We start from the raw sequence: 8,371 nt of genomic DNA on the forward strand, positions 1-8,371 counted from the left end.
ACACACACAAACGAAGCTGCATCAGGACACTATTCAAAAGAGCCACAACACACTGCAGTACACCAGAACTGCAAAAAGAGGAAGAGGAACACCTATACAAGGTATTCGCCAAAAACGGATACCCGCGCAACTTTATCAACAGATGCCTAAGAGACAGACCACGGAACGAGGACATGCCACAACCAAAAGGACTAGCCACACTACCATACATCAGGAGCATTTCAGAACTGACAGCCAGACTACTGCGACCCTTAGGACTCATAACGGCACACAAACCAACAGCCACGCTCAGACAACAACTCACTAGAACAAAGGACCCGATACCCAACATGAGCAAAACTAATGTAGTTTACAAAATACCATGCAAGGACTGCACAAAACACTATATCGGACAAACAGGAAGACAGCTAACAATCTGCATACATGAACATCAACTAGCCACGAAACGACACGACCAGCTATCCCTAGTAGCCACACACGCAGACAACAAGCAACATGAATTCGACTGGGAAAACACTACTATCATAGGGCAAGCCAGACAGAGAACAGCCAGGGAATTCCTAGAGGCATGGCATTCATCCACAAACTCCATCAACAAACACATCGACCTGGACCCAATATACCAACCACTACAGCGGACAGCTGAAACTGACACCCAGAAGCGGCAAGGACAGACCACTATAAATACCGGAAGAAACATCAAAGAAGCGCTTTGCAGGAGGCTCCAGAGCACTGATGATGTCACCTAGCCAGGGGACGAAACGTTTGCAACAAAAACTTCCAGCTCGGCGAACAGAACCACAACAATGTTTGAGGGTATCTGGCCTGGTCCATAACAACACATACAGTTGGAGGAGAAACTTAACAAAATTAAATGAAGATACCTCAGGGTATAATGATGTATCCCAGCTCTGCAATGCCCTCGTGTCCCTAAAGGTTTCTGTTGTGCCTGGGGATACTGCATATTTCCTCTAAGTGGACAACGAAGGGTGATGAAACCACAGAATTGGGGTAGACAGTTGGTACGACCCTCTGTCTAGATTCGTTGATGGCCATTTTGTTTTTGGCTCAGAACAGGCCCATGAGGAGGTTTAAAACAAAAAAAGTGCTGGAAATCACAACAGATCAGGCAGCATCCATGGAGAGACAAGCTAGCGTTTTGAGTCTAAATGACTCTTCATTGGGGCTGACGTAAGGTGTGGAGAGGCCAGCTTTTATACTGTAGTGTGGGAGTGGAGAGGAGGGGGAAAAAGGCTGCTGATAGTGATTGGAATGTGAGAATGGCAGAACAACAGTGTGTCTAACTTCCCAACCGGAAAGAACAGATAGTCCTACTGGAGTGGGGGGAGAGGACAGAGGACATAATGACAGAGAATGCAACAAATAAAGCTGAAAGAAAGGGAAGAGGGACTGCTGAACTGTCAAGGGACCACTACTAAGACAACACCATATTTCTGGAGGTTCAGTACTGACAAAGAACTGTACTGTTGGAGGTTCAGTGCTGACAAAGTTCTGCACTGTCAAAGGATCAGTACTAAAGGAGCACCATAGTTTTGAAAGGTCAATAGTAAGAGAGCATCTCATTGCCAAAGGGTTAGTACCTATGGAATTCCACACTGTCAGAGGGGCATTCTGAAGAGAGCTGCACTGTCAGAGAGTCAATACTGAGGGATTGCATTGCCATTGAAGGGTCAGTACTGAGAGAATGCTGCCCCATCATAGGTGCTGTCTTTCAGATGGTCTTACCAAGGTGCCATCTGCCCTCTCTCTGATGGGTATAAGTCAGTCCCATTATACAATTTGAAGAAGTCCAACAGAGTTCTTCCCAATTCATTGGTGATTGTGTATTCCCCAAATTGTGTTTCCTACATCACAAAAACAGTATATTTGCCACTATGTGACATGGAGTAGTTGACTTTTTATAACAAATGTGTGAAAAACAATTATTTATCTTTCTTTAAAATTAATTTGTGGGATTGGGCATTGCTGGCTGACCAGCATATATTGCTTGTCCCTATTTGCCCTTGATAAGATGTCAGTGAGCTGCCTTGAATCGCTGTTGTTCACCTGCTGTGGGTCGACCCACAATGCCTTGAGGGAGGGCATTGCAGGATTTTGACCCAGTGACAGTGAAGGAGTGGTGAAATATTTCCAAGTCAGAATGGTGAGTGACTTGATGGCGGTGGTGTTCCCATGTATCTGCTAGATTTAGATTTAAATCCAACAAAGAGGGGGGCCTCATAAAATTGATTCTGGTGTTGGCTGGGATTCCAGAATGGTGATGGTCCCAAAAAGCAAATTCTTTTTGTGGTTAGACTCGTTAACTTTAGCGAAACTCCACACCAGACAGAAGATGAGGATTTGCAGTATGCCCTGCCAGAGTTTGACTCAATTTTGAATGTAAACAACACTTGAATGAGAATATTAATTTTGGTTTCGCTCAGTGAAACATGTGTCAAAAAAAAGCTTCAGTCTCGTGTGTATTTATCATATTCCTGGTATCACATTTGAAGTGTCGGACATGTGAGAAGTATAAAACTATATTCCAAGGATAAAGGAGGACAGTAATTTCATGATGAGTGGTTCTGTATTTGATACAGAATTTCTTTCATTAGAATTGCAATGAGGTTGATATCATGTTTCTTAAAACAATTACACATACGCAAATTTGCCTAATTAGACCACTGACTCACAGGGAATCTCTAAGGATTGGCCCTATGATTCCAGAAAAAGTTAGCAATATGTTCCAGATGATTCACAAGCAGTGACCTGGGAGATTTGCTCACATACTAAGGACATACTGTACTTGCCCATAGGTCCAAAGAATATCAATTGCTATTTGAGTTGAAGATAGCATATTATGAATGTTGGAGATCTAATCTGGCATACATCGTTTCATGAAAGTGCAATACAGTAGGAATTAATGTATTAATGATAATATGAAGTTAATGTAACTCTGACATCAACAGTCACATGTTATCAAGATTCTAAGAAAAGAGAAATGAAGACCTGTACTAGAGAGCTGTTATCAGCCTTTTGTATTTCAAATGGAAATAGAGGTTACAGGATCTCCTGGGAGTCTGACAATACCCATTCTTAGATAAGGTACAGACATATGCAGCAGACTCCAGTAAAGCAGTCTCACAAGTTTGGTACAGTCGCTCAATACCCCAGACCACACAATGGGCAAAATCAATTAGGATATAATAACGCAGACTTGAGTTCATGCATAGTCCTGGTGATAGCACAAATCAGAAAGTACCAAGTAAAACTTAGCATATTTACAGATTATAGGATGCCGTAAGACATAGCAGGAATTCAAATAAAGGGAAAAAAATAATTTCAGTGAATGTAGCTATTTAATATTAACATTTATCACCACAGAATAAAACCAACAAGGTGTGACAACACAGTGAAACAAATGAAAGGACAAGCAATCATATCTGTTTCACATTGTCGAAGACTGTTTTTCCCAGCTGGTCATCCATTTTCCATGCCTGTCTCCTTTGACACATATTAGTTTGGTTGAAAAATGTGAGTGGGCAATGTTCTCTAGGGCTTATGCTAATTGAGAACTATCTTCAACCCGGATATGCTGGAAGATTATGTTTATAAGACCATAAGACCATAAGACATAGGAGTGGAAGTAAGACCATTCGGCCCATCGAGTCCACTGCGCCATTCAATCATGGCTGATGGGCATTTCAACTCCACTTACCAGCGTTCTCCCCGTAGCCCTTAATTCCTCGAGACAACAAGAATTTATCAATCGCTGCCTTGAAGATATTTAGCGTCCCGGCCTCCACTGCACTCCGTGGCAATGAATTCCACAGGCCCACCACCCTCTGGCTGAAGAAATATCTCCGCATTTCTGTTCTGAATTGACCCCCTCTAATTCTAAGGCTGTGTCCATGGGTCCTAGTCTCCTTGCCTAATGGAAACAATTTCCTAGCGTCCACCCTTTCCAAGCCATGTATTATCTTGTACGTCTCTATTAAGTCTCCCCTTAATCTTCTAACCTCCAATGAATACAATCCCAGGATCCTCAGCCGTTCCTCATATGTTAGACCTAACCTTCCAGGGATCATCCCGTGTGAATCTCCACTGGACACGCTCCAGTGCCAGTATGTCCTTCCTGAGGTGTGGGGACCAAAACTGGACACAGTACTCCAAATGGGGCCTAACCAGAGCTTTATAAAGTCTCAGTAGCACATCTCTGCTTTTATATTCCAACCCTCTTGAGATAAGTGACAACATTGCATTCGCTTTCTTAATCACGGACTCAACCTGCATGTTTACCTTTAGAGAATCCTTGACTAGCACTCCCAGATCCCTTTGTACTTTGGCTTTACTAATTTTCTCACCGTTTAGAAAGTAGTCTATGCTTTTATTCTTTTTGCCAAAGTGCAAGACCTCGCATTTACTCACGTTGAATTCCATCAACCATTTCCTGGACCACTCTCCCAATTTGATATCACTTTTTCTGGAGAAAAATGTGTTCTAGTTAGTGTTTAAACACTCAAACAAAGAATAGGAGCAGGCCACTCAAACCCTGGAACCAGCTCTGCCAATTTTATAAGGTCATGGTTCCTACCAATCCCTCTAACCTTTCAGGGCCTTGCTTACCAAAAATCTATCCATCTCTGCTTTAAAGTTATTCAAGTCCAACACCTTTTCAGAAAGAGAATTTCAAAGACGAAAGGCCTTCAGGGAAGAAAATGTCTTATCTCTGTTTAAACATAAGGGGTCACCCATTTAAAACAATGACCTCTAGCTCTAGATTCTCCAGTGAAAGGAAGCATCCTCTCAGCTCCAAGCAGGTCGCCTCTTACTGTTCTCAGCTTCAGCAGATATAAGCCTAGCCTGTTCAACCTCACAAACTCTTAATATTGGTCTGTACCTGTGTTTTTGTTTTTCCCACTGTATATCAAATATTTACTTATCTATGCTAGTTAACAATGTGACCTGCCTGTATAGCTCTCAAGACAAAACTTTTCACTGTGCCTTGGTATACGTGACAATAAATTCAATTCAATTATGTACAAAAGTGAATAGGTATACCAGCAGGTGGTCAGGCCATCTACCGAGGGTATTTGTACAACACACTATTCATGAAATAAAAACACAGGAGCAGTAAAAACAGCAAAAAGTTTGATAGCATTTTATTAAGACCATCAAAAAAACTGATATTCATATCAAAAAACTCTTCTCATTGTATATCACAAATATTATGGCTTAGCTGCTTAAAACAAAAGTTACTGAAACATGCAAAAGTCCATTAGAATCCTTCAAATTCACTATCGTCATCAATTGCACCACTGAATAATTCGTTCCAGTCGCCTGGGTCAAGCAGGTCATCATATGGATCATCTTCACCAGCACTCTCAAGGAGCTTATCAATTGATTGGTCATCACTTCCATCTGACCATAATTAGTCATCTTCCATACCATCTAAAACATTAGAAATTCCACATTTTTGAAGGCTTTCACAACAATTTCAATTTTCATCTCCTTCCAGGACTCAACAATCCACTCACATACAATTGCAAGTAATGGAACATGTGTATTGCCACCCTTTGGAAGCTTTTTTTTCCCGTTCTTGCATCCAAGGGTCCCATTTCTTCTGTATTAAGTCCTTAAAAGGTTTATTGATGCTAACATCCAGTGGCTGCACCATGCTCGTAAGGCACCCAGGAATCATTGTAATGTCAGTTTGAAGTTCATTGATAACACTCTGTGTGACCTGAAAATATCTCAAACCAGTAAGCTTTTTTACTTTCTAAGTCCACCTGGTCACATATTCCAGACCTTCCTCATCCAAGTCTTGCAGCGACCTTCATCCATCCACTCTTTTTCACGGACGAGGACAACAATGCCTTTTGGAAATTTCTGCCTGGGCAGAGTTTTCTTTTTAAAAATCACCATAGGCTTTAACTTTGTTCCATCTGCCATACAACCAAGTACCACAGTGAATCGACTCCTTTCATGGCCAGCAGTCTTAACCGAAACTGTTTTTGTTCCAACCTTGTCCACAGTTCTGTTCCCTGGCATATCAAAGTTCATTAGGGTTTTGTCCATATTTTTTAGACTAGATTAGATTCCCTACAGTGTGGAAACAGGCCATTTGGCCCAACTAGTCCACACCCACCAAAAAGTAACCCACCAAGACCCATTCCCTTACATTTACTCCTGACTAATGAACCTAACACTGTGGGCAATTCACCTGACCTGCACATTTTTTGGACTGTGTTGTCGATGCACGAGAGCCTGTACCCGTTTTTCTTCCAACTTCTGATGACAAAGCGATGAAACCAGACTAACTTGTCATTAATTTGGGCAATCTTGTTTTTTTTTGTCTGAGCACTAAATCACATCTTTTCATAAACCGACTGTACCATCCATCACTGGCTTTGAAATCACTGTATTCATCTTTTTTTTGCTTCATGTTTGGCACGTCGAGTCACTGTTCTTCCATTCTGATGACACTGGATTATCCAGTCAGCAATTCTTTCTTCTGTTTGTGGCCACTTGTTCAACTTCCCTCACAAGGCTTACTTCTGTTTTGGCAGAACCTTTAACTGCGTGGCTTTTTTCCTTCAATCTTTCAGAAACACAGAACTCCCTTGCAGCTACGCTATTGTTCTTCTCTGCAAATTCAATAACTTTTAGTTTAAACCATGTTGTATACTTGTTTCTTCATGATGTCATTTTGTCAGAAACATTTGGGGGAGTTTTACAGTAAGTTCAGAGCATGATTGTACATGACACCTACTTCTAAGGAACTAAGGCAACAGCGGGAAGGCAAGGTTGAGGGCTGCCATAAGGTACAATAGATATTTGCGTGCACAGGTCAAATATATGTATATAAATATTACAGAAATAAATATATACGAGAGAGAGAGAATCAAGAGTGAGTTACTGGAAAAGGAGAGAACTTCTTCAAGGTCAGCATCGTTGGAAGAGGCTTCGCAGTAGGGTTGAAATCAACTAGGAGAAAGTGAGGACTGCAGATGCTGGACTTCAGAGTTGAGAGTGGGGTGCTGAAAAAGACATATACAGTATATAAGTAGTTATCAACGTTCAATTTAACGATTTCAAAATTGCATTGTGCAAATATATACTGGTGTGCGTAACATGTGATGATGCAGGTATTGAATCAAAAATGTGTATTTGAATCAAAAATGTGCAAATCCTGCCCTTTAAGGCTGCATACGTGGTCAGGAAGAGACCCCTGAAAATCTAGGGTTGACTTATACACAACATATATGAAAAATACCAGATTTTTTGGCCAAAAATAAGGGGTCGATGTATACATGAGGTCAACCTATACACAAGTATATACCCTTCATTGTACGATCATCCAAGAGTCGCTTAAATGTCCCTAATGTTTCTGACTCTAATACCACTGCTGGCAATGTGTTCCATGCACCCACCACTCTCTGTGCAAAGAACCTACCTCTGACATCTCCCCTAAACCTATCTTCAATCACCTTAAATTATGCCCCCTTGTGATAGCCACTTCTGCCCTGGGAAAAAGTCTCTGACTATGCACTCTTATCTATTCCTCTTATCATCTTGTACACCTCTATCAAGTCCCCTCTCATCCTTCTTCACTCCAATGAGAAAAGCCTCAATCTTTCTTCATAAGACATGTCCTCCAATCCAGGCAGCATCATGGTAAATCTCCTCTGCACCCTATCTATGGTTTCCACATCCTTCCTATAATGAGGTGACCAGAACTGAACACAATATTCCAAGTGAGATCTAACCAGGGCTTTATGAAGCTGTAACATTATTTTGAGGCTCTTACACTCAATTCCCCTGCTAATGAATGCCAACACACCATACACCTTCTTAATAACCTTATCAACTTGGGTGGCAATTTTGAGGGATCTATGGATGTGGACCCCAAGTTTCCTCTGTTCCTCCACACTGCCAAACATTCTGTCTTTAACCCTGTAATCTGCATTCAAATTCGACTTTCCAGAGTGAATCACTTCACACTTTTCCAAGTTGAACTCCATCTGCCACTTCTCAGTCCGGTTCTGCATCCAGTCAATGTCTCTTTGCAACCTACACCAGCCCTCCGCACTATTTAGATAAATGTGAAGTGCTACATTTTGGAAAAGCATATCAGAGCAGGACTTATACACTTAATGGTCAGGTCCTGGGGAGTGTTGCTGAACAAAGAGATCTTGGAGCGCAGGTTCATAGTTATTTGAAAGTAGGGTTGCAGGTAGATAGGATAGTGAAGAATGCATTTCAGAGCACTGAGTATAATTAGATTAGATTAGATTTCCTACTGTGTGGAAACAGGCCTTTTAGCCCAACTAGTCCACACCAACCCTCTGAAGAGTAACCCATCCAGACC

Source organism: Hemiscyllium ocellatum, chromosome 12, assembly GCF_020745735.1.
Source record: "Hemiscyllium ocellatum isolate sHemOce1 chromosome 12, sHemOce1.pat.X.cur, whole genome shotgun sequence".
In the NCBI taxonomy this organism is placed as follows: Eukaryota; Metazoa; Chordata; class Chondrichthyes; order Orectolobiformes; family Hemiscylliidae; genus Hemiscyllium; species Hemiscyllium ocellatum.